This window comes from Phyllostomus discolor, chromosome 9, assembly GCF_004126475.2.
Source record: "Phyllostomus discolor isolate MPI-MPIP mPhyDis1 chromosome 9, mPhyDis1.pri.v3, whole genome shotgun sequence".
NCBI classification, from domain to species: Eukaryota; Metazoa; Chordata; class Mammalia; order Chiroptera; family Phyllostomidae; genus Phyllostomus; species Phyllostomus discolor.
This window is the reverse complement of record NC_040911.2, coordinates 52,987,376-52,999,762: the sequence shown is the minus strand read 5'-3', so window position 1 is coordinate 52,999,762 and position 12,387 is coordinate 52,987,376. Positions and strand designations below refer to the sequence as shown.

The 12,387-nt window shown below is 39.3% G+C and overlaps 1 protein-coding gene across 7 annotated transcripts in view; it reads right to left on the bottom strand.

Moving 5' to 3' along the window:
* The window catches only part of LDLRAD4 (low density lipoprotein receptor class A domain containing 4), a 621,642-nt gene that overhangs the window by 355,982 nt on the left and 253,273 nt on the right, over positions 1–12,387 (bottom strand). The gene's annotated exons all lie outside the window — the stretch shown is intronic.

The following is a 12,387-nucleotide window of genomic DNA, read 5'->3' as shown; positions in this document are numbered from 1 at the left end:
CCTCTACTATGACTGTATTACTGCTGAGCTCTTCCTTTACAGATATCAACATTCCTTTATATATTTAGGGGCTGTTATGTTAGGTACATAGATGTTTATGAGATTTATGTCCTTGTTAATTCCTTTATTTTTATGAAATGCCCTTCTTTGTCTCTTGCTACAGCCCTTGTTTTAAAAAATATTTTGCCAGACTTCCGGCAAGATGGAGGAATAGGTGGACACACCGTACCTCCTTGCACAACCAAGATTAGAACAACAATAATTTACAGACAGAATAACACACAGAACTGATAGAGGATTTATCTGAATGGAAGTCGGACAGCCAAGAAGTTGAAGTAGACCCATATATCCAGACTGGTAGGAGAAGACGAGCTGGGCGGGCGTGGGGCTGGTGTGGGTCGGCGGTGGCGTGCGGAGGTCGGGGAAAATTTGGTGCGAAATCGGTGCGACAGCCATCCGGGGCGCAAGAATGCAGCGGTGATCCCTGAGTACGCAAGCTGCGGCTGGCGGACCCAGTGAGGCAGCGATTGTGGACCAGGGCAGAGCTCGAAGTCCAGGATCCCAGAGAAGGGTCTGAGCCCAGGAGAACGGAACTACCGCCATTGTTCCCTCTCATCCCCGCTCCCGCCCCTGCCCCCACATATAATGTCACAATCTAGTGACTGGGGTGCCCAGCCCCAGTGAACACCTAAGGCTCCAACCCCCACCATAACAAGAGCGACCAGACTGGGGGAAAAAAAAGGAAAGACAGGGAAAGATATGTTTCGAACAGAACAGATCAGTCCCCCAGGACTCATCCTTTTGAGCAACCAAGAAATAGCCAATCTATCAGATGCACAGTTCAAAACACTGGTGATCAGAAAGCTCATGGAATTGGTTGATTATGGGCGCAATTTAAATGAAAGGATGCAAGTTACCATAAAAGAGATGCAGGAAGATACACGGAGGAGAGCCAATAGTGAAAGGAAGGAATCTGAGTCTCAAAACAATACAGTGGACCAGAAGGAAGATAGAATCAACCAAGCAGGAAAGCATGATGAAATAAGAATTCAAAAAATTGAGGAAAAGCTTAAGAGCATCCAGGACACCTTTAAACGTTCCAACATCCAAATTATAGGGGTACCAGAATGGGAAGGGGAAAAGCAGCAAATTGAGCACGTATTTGAACAAATAATAAAGGAGAACTTCCCCATTCTGGCAAAGGGAACAGTCTTCCAAGAAATCCAAGAAGCTCAGAGAGCCCCAAAGAAGTTGGACCCAAGAAGAAACACACCAAGGCACATCATAATTACATTAGCCAAGATAAAAACGAAGGAGAGAATCATAGAAGCAGCAAGAGATAAGGGGACAGTAACCTACAAAGGAGTTCCCATCAGACTCTCAGCTGATTTCTCCAAAGAGACCTTAAAGGCAAGAAGGGGCTGGAAAGAAATATTCCAAGTCATGAAAGACAAGGACCTACATCCCAGATTGCTCTATCCAGCAAAGCTCTCATTTAGAATGGAAGGGCAGATAAAGTGCTTTTCAGATAAGGTCAAGTTAAAGGAGTTCATCATCACCAAGCCCTTATTTTATGAAATGCTAAAGGGACTTATCTAAGAAAAGAAGATAAAGAAAAGACATGTATAGTAAAAGGACAGCAAATCACACCTAAAGCAAAATCAAAAGAAACTAAGTAAACAACTAGAACAGGAACAGAACCACAGAAATGGAGGGTACATGGAGGGCTAGCAGCAGGGGGGGTGGGAGGAGGAGAGAGGGGGGAAAAGGTATAGAGAATAAGTAGCATAGAATGTAGGTTGAAAATAGATAGGGGGAGAGCAAGAATAGTACAGGAAATGTAGAAGCTAAAGAACTCATAAGTATGACACATGGACATGAACTAAAGGGGGGAAACGTGGGTGGGAGAGGGGGTACAGGGTGGAGGGGAGAGAAGGGGGGAAATGGGACAACTGTAATAGCATAATCAATAAAATATATTAAAAAATATTTTTCCTGACATAAGTATTGCTACCACAGCCTTTTTTCATTTCCATTTGCATGAAAATAACTTTTCAATCATTTTTAGCATTTGTAAGATTATTATTGTTGTTTCTATTGTTGTTTTGCAAAAGTGATTGCAAATCTAGAGACTAAATTGTAGTTCATTAATGTTAATTACTATTATTTCTTATTATCTTATTGTTGTTCAAGTACAGTTGTCTGCATTTACCCCTCCCCACCCCAACCATCCCCACCTCAGTTTTGTCTATGTGTCCTTTATAGTTGTTCCTGAAAACCCTTCCCCCTTTTATCCCCATTATCCCCCCCACCTCCCCTCTGGTTACTGTCAGAACACTTAATTTCAATGTTTCTGGAGCTCATACCTTTTGTGACAGCATGCATGGAACTGGAGAGCATTACACTAAATGAAATAAACCAGGTAATGAGGGGCAATCCCTTTACATTCAGTCTGTGTGTGTCTTTTGATCTGAAGTAGGTCTCTTGTAGACAGCATATGTATGGGTCTTGTTGTTTACCCTTTCAGCCACCCTATGCCTTTTGAATGGAACACTTAGTCCATTTACATTTAAACTAATTATTGATATGCATGTAATTGATTGACATTTTATTAAATGTCTTCTAATTTTTTTGTATTTCTCCTCCATTCTTTTCTTACTGTTTTGCTCTCTTCTCTTGTATGTTGATGTCTTCCTATACTGTTGCTTTAGGATTCCTTTCTTTTAATTCCTTGTAGGCTTTTAGTTTATGGTCACCATGTACTTCCTGCATACTAATCTATGTTTATAGAAGTCTATTTTAAATCAATGGTTGCTCAAGTTCAAACGTATTCTAGTATCACTATAATTTTTATACAGCACCCATCCACATTAATGTTTTTGTCATTATTTTATATTCCTTTTGTGTGTGCATTTCTTAATTTCTTGTTGTAATCACACGTTCTCCCTCTTTTTGCCTCTTAACCTTTAATATTAGCTTTATAGTTAGTTGATCCGCTGCTTTTGTTATTTGTTTGCCTTTGTCAGTGAGAATTTTCTTTCCTATATTTTCTTATTCATATTTTTATTCTTTTGAAGAAGTTTCTTTAACCTTTCTTGTAATACTGGTTCAGTGGCAACATACTCCTTTAGTTTTTTCTTGTCTAGAAAAGTCTTTATATAAATGATAAGCTTGCTGGTTACTGCAGTCTTGATTGTAGGCCTTTGCTTTTTCAAACTTTAAATATTCCATGCTAATCCCATCTTGACTGAAAATTTCTGTTGAAAAATCAGCTGACAGTCTTACGGGAGCTCCCTTGTATGCAACTACTTGCTTTTTTCTGGACACTTTTAAAATTCTCTCTGTATTTAACATTAGTATTTTAATTATGATGTGTCATGGTATGGGTCTTTTAGGGTTCATTTTGTTTGGGACTTTCTGTGCTTCCTGGACTTGTAAGTCTATTTTCTTTACCAGGCTGGGGAATTTTTCAGTCATTATTTCTTAAAACAGGTATTCCACCCCTTGCTCACTCTCTCCTTCTTCTGGATCCCCTATAATGTGAATGTTGTTAGGTTTGATGTTATCCCACAAGTCCCTTAAACCATCCTTATTTTTAAAATTATTTTTTCTTGTTGCTGTTCTAATTAGGTATTTTCCTCTACTTTGGTCTTCCAGATTAATAATTCAATCTGCTGCTTCATTGAATAATCTACTGCTGATTTTCTCTAATGTATTTTTCATTAGTTATTTTATTCTTCATTTCCAACTGGTTGTTTTTGTTTTCTATCTCCCATTTTTATGTTTCCTATCTTTTTTTGATGTTCTCACTAAGTTCATCTATTCCCTATGTTTACTGAGAATCTTTATAGTCAGTGTTTTGAGCTCTGAATCTGGTAGAATTGCTTGTCTCCATCTCATGTAGTTCTTCTTCTGGCATTTTGTCCTGTTCTTTCATTGTGGGACATGCTTCTTCATCTCCTATTTTTAGATAACTCCCTGTATTTGTTTTTTGTGTATTAGGTAGATCTGCTATATCTCTCAGTCTTGGCAGAACAGCCTTATGTTATAGGAGTCATGTGGGGTCCAGTGGTGCGATCTCTTTGGTCACCTCAGTGGGGTGCTCCACAGGGTGTCCCATGGTGTGTGTTTTCTGTGCACTTCTGTTGTAGTTGAGCCTTGATTGCTATTTGGCACATCAGTGGTGGGACTAACCCTCAGGCTGACTGGCTGTGACTACAGCAGTGGAAGGGTTGTGTGCAGCTGACCCCACTGAGTGGTAATTTGCTTTAGTGGGGCTTGAGTGCCTGTTGATTCTCTTTTCGTGTCTGTCATTTATGAGGCTGTTGGGTGTTGCCGACTATGGTCTGAAACTGGCCATTGGGTATGTTTGTTCTGGAGCCTTATGGGAGGGACTCTAGTGCAGGCAGAGCTAAGTGTGTTTACTATGCCCAGTCCAGAGCCTGTGGTAGGAGCTACAAAGGATCTGCGATTGGTTGCTACTTGTGCTGAGCTTGCAGTCACCCTGGGGAGAGGCTAGGCTGCAACTGAGGTTGCCCTGCCACCTAGTGCCAGGCTTAGGACTGCTTAGGCAGGAAACATGAGGTACAACCAAGGCCAGTCACTGCCTGTTTGGGGTTTGCAAACCTTTGAAAGATTTAGAAAAGTCTTTGGCATGAGTTAAGGAAGGCCCTGGTATGGCAAAAGCCACTGGAAGAGGGTCAGGACAGTCAAGTAGTTTGGTGGAGTGGAGTCTCAGGGAATCACCAGGGTGGGGTGAACAGCATTAGACACATTAATAGCTCAAATTTGGTGCCTGCCTGCCCTGTCACTGGGTGGGGGCAGGGCTTAGCAAGGGAACAATGGTTTCTACTAGCATTTCCATCTCCAGAGTGAGCTGCCCTGACCCTTCCCCCTTCACCCCTTACCTTGAAGCTACTCAATTCAGCTCCTCCCATATGTCCCTTGTATTTTTCAAGCTGCTTTTTTTTTTTCACTAGAGCTCTAAGTTAGTGATCCTGTGAATGAGTGACTGTGTGCATGAGCCTTTTAAGAAGAACATCTGGAACTCCAGAAACCCTCTGTCTCACTTAGCCACAATCCCCACTGGTTTTCACTGCCAGACATTATGGGGACTTCTCTTCCCTGCATTGGAGCCATGGGCTGGGGAGCCTGGTGTGGGACTGAGAAACTCTCATTCTTCAGGCATTACCTCAACAACTGAGATATCCTCTTGTTTCTTAACCACCACACTAAGAGTGTGGACCTGCCCCTTCTGTGCCTCCACCCCTTCAACCATTCTTGACAATGGCTTCCTCTTCATATCTTTAGATATAGGAATGCTTTTCATCTAGTCTTCAAGTGATTCTCAATGATGGTTGCTCTGTACTGTAGTTGTAATTGTGATGTGGTAATGGAGGAGGCAACCATGGCATTTACCTACTCTGCCATTTTCTCCAGAAAGAAGTCAAAAGACAGCATTTTCCCTCAGGTATTTCAACATCTGGGCCTCTGTATTCTTTTCCTGTAAACCATTCATTTATTCATTCATTCAAGAGTCCTGTACTTCTCTGGACAAAGAGCACAACCCCAGGTGCCAAGGAGAGAAGTAGACACTCCATTGTCCTGAAACTCAGGAAACTGGTTCCACTTCCAGCTCTTAAACTAAATATTGTGTTTATCCTCAGGCAGGAATTTAAATCTCTAGATATCTTGCAGATAAGTGAGATCCCTGAATTACACCAGTTTTGAATCTTTCCTCTGAACATACTAGGTGTCCCCCGTGAGGCTTCAGAAACTTTGGTAGGAGATTGTTGTGTGGGTGGGGTCAGTAAAGGAATGCTGACAGTTCTGTTAATATTTGCATACAGGTTTGGCTTTCTCTGAGATTTCATTGGTAAAAGACACTCCCCAGCTAAAAAATTTCAGGGTCACAGAATATCTTACATTCTAATAGGTCCTCTCAATTCTCCTTATTCATGATTCTGTAAAACTTTTAAGAAAAAAAATATCTTTAAGCTTTGTCATTTTAATTATGATGTGTTTCAGTGTAGGCCTCTCTGGGTCCCAACTTGTCTGGAACTCTCTGAGCTTCCTGGACTTGTGTAACTTTTTCCTTCACCAGATTAGGGCATTTTAGGTCATTATTTCTTCAAATAGATTCTCAATTCCTTGTTCACTCTTCTCCTGGTATTCCCATGATGCAGGGGTTGTTACACTTCATGTTGTCTAAGATATTTCTTAAGCTCTCCTGATTTTTTTAAAATTCTTTTTTCTTTTGCTGCTTTGCCTAGGTGTTTTTTTTTCTAATGTGTCTTCCAAATCACTGATTCAATCCCTTGCTTCATCTAACCTACTGCGTATTCCTTCTAGTGTATCATTTATCTCAGATATTGTATTCTTTATTTCTTATTGATCATTTTTATGGTTTCTATGTCTTTTTTTTTCATGCTATTGAGTATACTTATAATCATTACTCTAAACCCCCTATCTGAATAAACTGCTTACTTCCATCTCATCTAGTCTTTCTGGAAAAATCTCTTGTTCTTTCATTTGGGTCTGTTTCTTTGTCTTCCTATTTTGGTTGCTTTCTTTGTATTTTCCACCTTAGATGTTAAACTGATCAGTCATTAATCTAATCAATTTATAATTAGGAGTCAGACTTAAGCACCACAGGGTAGGACAGAGTAATTCCTGGACAGCAGTGTGGTGATTGCTGGAAGACACAGGGCTTAAGGGGACTAAATGGTAATGGAAAAACTATGATAAAGATCAAATTTTTTTTTTAAAAAAGAGAGTTTAAAGAATGAAATCCTACTTTAGCTCTTTGGTAATTTGCCTGCTCTTGATTATTCTAATGACTATCCAAATGACAAGTGATTCTGTAAATGTCTGAATTCTGGACATTTTGATGTATATTAACTATCAATGCCACCTCTATGAGATCTTTCAAATCAGCTTCAAACATGCTACAACTTTTCCCATTTTTAAAGTAAAAATGCTCTTGGACCCATTCTCCATTTTTCTGTTTCCACAGTTTAATGTCTCTGATTTGTGATTCTAGCCTAAACAAATTCTAGTCAAGCTTTGGCCCTCACCACTACACCAAAACTGCCTGCCTGTGTTACCAATGACCCCATATTGTTAATTCCAATGTAGTCACCTTAGGCCTCATCATACTAGAATGCTTTTGATATAACATTCATTAAATATTTGTTAAATAAATCAATGAACAGAAGTAAAACCTGTTGGGAAATTCTTATAGGAACCACAATTAACTATTGATATCCTTGAGTGAAGAAAATGTTCTCTGAGAAATATCCTCACTAGGTAAAAAAGAAAAAAACTGAAATGTATTACTAGCAAATTACATAAGATAATTAAAACTAGGAATTAGTTTAAATTATTAGCCAAAATAGTTTTTTTAATTACCTGTGGTCTTCATATATGAAATCATTCTCTTTCTAGTCTTCAGTGTCATACATATTTACACTTTTCCACCTGTCTCTTCCTAGTCATCTGGCCTAATTCCTAAATCATAATGATCTCTTTCAGTGTGTCCCCACTGTTTTGGAGAGAAACCCCACTATTTGGCTAAAGCATTGTACTGTTTATTCAGGGAACAGCCAGCTCCTCCTCTCCTAGCTCTTTGAGCACCCTGAGAACTAGCTATGTACACTGAGTTCTCTACCTGTCATATATTTTAATATCTACAAACAAGCCTGGGAGCCAGGGAGTAAGGCAAGTGTTTAACATTTCATGCCATTGCTGACCCAGTCTTGTCCTGAAGTTGATCACAGGTAGTTATTTTTTCCTATTTTGAAAGTGGGGAAAAACTGCCCCACTTTCTTGCATTTAGCTTACCATGGCTGTCTGCCTGATATCCCGCAATGGTCATACACCCTTTATGAAATGGCCCCTCTTTGAAAACATCTACCTTTGAGACCTCCACAAAAATCAAACTTCTAAGAATCATAAGGAGCTAGCTACATAACTCCTGTGTTCCCTGTCTCCTCTAGCCAACTCACACTGGAATTTTGAGATGGTATCTTTATACTTTAAATGGATATCAGGATGCTCTACTGCAAGTAGAATGTTCCTTGCCCCAAACAAGTAAGAACTGCTACCTTTTTTGGTCTTATTTCCCCATTGGTTCTTTAGAAATCCTTCTTCATCCCCATCAAATAAATTTCCCACTTTAAGTCCTATTTAGCCCCTATTAACATCCAGAATAAGCTAATGGTCTCATCACTCACACCCTTGAACATGATGCAATATCCGGACAAGTCTCAAAACTCCCTCACACAATAGATGGCTCTGGAGACATTCAGGGATGTTGGTAGACACAGCTGTCTCTTCATCTCTTACAGGGAGAGCTTCAGATACTTAAAATAATGGCCTTTGTTTTCCACAACTAATCAAATTCAAGGCCAAAGATAAAAATGCGTGAAAAGCTATTGACATGTGTCCCTTCTAATGCCATGCTTTAGAGGGAGGAAATATAGGGGAGCCTTTTTGTTCATCAGCAGGAGGCTCTGCTGATCTAGGAACCAATTCTGCCTTGGACAGGAGAGATGTAGGACTTCTAGCTCTGAGCTCCACTTCCATCCAAGGTTACTGCTTTCTTGTAGAAAATGACATACTTCTGACAGCCTAGGCCAGGTTAGAATCTCAGGTTCCACAAGGACAAACTGTTTTTTGTCCTAAACATGCTCATTTCAGGCCTTCATGAGAGTTCTTTATAGTACCATGGGCTAACTAAGAATTTTCTGCCCTGACTGATGTGGCTTAGTAGATTGAGTGCAGCCCTGTGAACCAAAAAGTAACTGGTTTAATTCCTGATCAGGGCACATGCCTGGGCTGCAAGCCAGGCCCCAGTTGGGGGCATGCAAGAGCAACAGATCAAGTGATCAATGATTCTCTTGAACACATTTCTCTCCCTCTCTTTCTCCCTCCCTTCCTCTCTTTCTAAAAATAAATTAATAAAATCTTGAAAGAAAAAAAAAGAGTTTCCTGAATTTCTTTGCTATCTCCCCCAGTAACAAAAGGAGACTATTTCTTGTGCACTTGAGAGTACTCAAACAATTTTATTAATACACAGGACCAGGGTCTTAAAACCCATCCTCCTCAATGGAAGAGTGGTTGATAAAATTCTTATCTTCTGAAATTAACAAACTAACCTTTTCCACTCAATTCTCAGAAGGCACTTTGAGTTGGCACTTGCTCCATGTGTGGTGTGACCCGATGACCCAGCACCAATCCTGATGGGCATATTGGTCACTGAGGGACAAATGACCACTGTGGAAACCCAATGTTTGCATTCCAGTCTTTAATGCTCCTGCTGAAGCTAACTCCATTTTATCGTGTTCTGTCATTAATGGAGATAGAAATAACTGGTCTAACTTAAATAACCACTCACACACTCAAATATGGTTTTGAGTTTACTTTTAAAAGTAAACTCATCTCCAAATTTCTCATCTCCATACTCCAATCTGTCATATTTTTTCACTGCACTGAGAGGACTAAATACACTAAATGGTCATAGAGTTGAGTTTTAATTCTATTTCACAGCCAATAGAGGAAGTTTTCTCAGTATAATTTCTGCAACAAATTTGTAAAACAGCATAATAATTAACATAGAGACAGACGTGGTATATAATCTGTCTTACAACTAAAACAAATTCATAAAAAATACAAAGTAATTTTTCTTTGTATTTAAGTATAACAAAGCATCCTATGTAAAATGTAACTCTTTACACCCATGTCCAAGACTCTTTATCTACATTCCTTGTGTTCTTTCTTCTATAGCATTTAACTTTTAATAAATCACAAAATTAATTTTTTGTTTTGTTTACTGTCTCCTATCACTAGATTGTAAGTTCACCTGAAAGTAGGGAACTTTTATGATATTGTTTCTTTTCTGAGGCCTAGAACGACATCTGACATGTAATAGGTTTTCAAAAAAATATTTGCTGAAATGAAGAAAAGTTTATTCTATCAAGTAAATTGTTATTTTTAAATCATAAATATCATGTCACTCTTCTACTTTAAATCTTTCGATAGATCTCCATTACCTTCAGAATACAGTCCCATATTAGGTAGGCATATTAATACCTTTCTTCCCATGTGATGCTGACCATCTTTCCAACCTCACTTCCCAACTCCTCTATATATCAGCCCGGAAGCCTTACATACCAAAACACAGGGATGTTCTCAATCACACCATGGCTTCTCAGCATTGTGTCTTAAGGCACACTAATTTCTCTGGCCTAAAATGACTTGCTCCCCCTCACCTAACAAATGCCTACTGACCTTTCAGCATAAAAAAAGTGCCATGTCTGTAAAGCCTTCCTCATCCTCTCCATTCCCATCCACAATTAAATATTGCTACCTCAATGTCTCCACGGTGACCTGTGCATTCCTCCAGTACAGCACTTGTCACATTGCTGTCGTTATTTATCTATTTGTCTGTCTCGCCCACTGGTGAGACCTCTCAAACTAAGAACATATGACATCTTTGTATGTCCAGTGTAGACACAGTAGGTGACACTGTAGTACAGTAGGCAATTAATAACTGCTTTGACTGAGACTAAATCAAAAGTACTAGGAGGAGGGAAAGAGGGAAATAAGTGCAGCTTAGGGTTCAGTTTTGTTTTTTTCACTTGCAATGAAGTCTATGCTTTCATCACACACTATCTATACAGGCTTACAAGTTAAAGAGAAAAATGTAAAAGAACAGTATATGCTTCACATTGAACCAGAAGGGTCCATTTGTCTTTGTTAATTCAAGCTATTAAAACTGAATAAATCATACCAGACTAGTTCTACTGCATGTCCAAATTAGGAGACAATAAATACTAAAGGGTAATTTAAATGTATATATTTTTCCACACTGAGAGAAAATTAATACACAGAAATGATAAATGTTGACTATCACAGATTTCCAATGAGACAAAGGAAACATGAGAGGGAACCACATGAACAGGACTTGCTACAGTTCTTCAGGTGCATACATTGGAAACAGCCACCAAGGATTTTCTATAGATAAATGAAAACAGTGGGTCAGCAAAAAGAAATGCAGACAAGAGTTAGTGAATGTGAATACTCATGGACTTAGCCTTCTCAGTTCTTGGAAGCAGCCAAGTCATAGTTACATTGGAAATGTAGTAAATGGGGTTTTCCCCTAAGTCTCCTTAAAATAAGAACTTTTTTCCCAAAGACAAAAAATGTCAGAGTTCTAGATGAGTAGTGATTCACTATGCTTATACCAAAATTAATGAGATAAAATAAAGGCTTCTGGACACCGAGAACATTACAGGCAATTGCTTCCTTAATAGTGAGTTATATTCTGCCCAGACAGTGAAAACTGCTGGGATCAACAATGGGGGTTGCAAAACCCCAGACTATGTCTAATAACTCAGGAGCCACACTCCTTTCCCATTGTCATCTTTTAACTTCTGGTTAGTCGAGATCATGTTACCAAGGCTGAGGTGAAAGCACCACGAGCTAAGCAAAAGGAAAATCTGAGCCTGTCATTATCAAAACAGTTGAACCTAACAACATTCTCTTCTGGTGTATGGCTTGTGGAGACAGGGGAAGAGGAAAAAAATAGATATGTTCCTACAGACGAACCAAGAAGCCTAAGTTTGTCTTCTTTATTGTTTTTAGCAAACATGTTTGCAACAGTATACAATGTCTTTATTTGCAAGTAGCAATTAGTAAGGACTTATTGAGCAAGAGAGACAGAATATTTCTTCAGATCTTGGAACTTGAAGGGTTGGAGCTGTTTTTCTTTCTAACTGTGGTTCTTGGGGTCAGTGTGCTGAAGTACCTTTCCATAATAATGAATGTTCAATGAATGAAGTAATGATGCAATAATGACTGAATTAAGGAAATAGACATGGACCAAAAGTTGCTATTAATTCAGTAACACTTAGAGATGAATGAGGAATATGTTAAAAACAACAGATTAAAATGTATTCATTCTACAATGAGTATCAAAAGCATGGGTCGGCCATTCTGTTGGAACTTATTGGTTATGTTATTGCCTGCACCTGAAATCAAATATGTTTTAAGTCATTAGCATATGTGGAGGAGACTTGAGGCTGCAGGCGAGGTATGAGCTTCTCTGTGACCTCAGTTCCCAGCCCTTGCCCACCAGCAGGCTTGCTTTACTGTGCTCTGCAGAATGTACTTTGCCCGCAGCTGATCACCTGGCATTAATACCTGCATTTCTGTTTGCTCTATAGTACACAAGGTATCTTTTAATTATATAAACCAGGGAAGTCTATACATTAGAGAAACTCCAGAACAGCTGGAGGCAGGCAGCCTATCAAAAGAAAGTCTACAAAACCACACAGCTGGCAGCAGGGTACCTCATTTTCTGCAAAGCAAAGAACTCCATCCTCA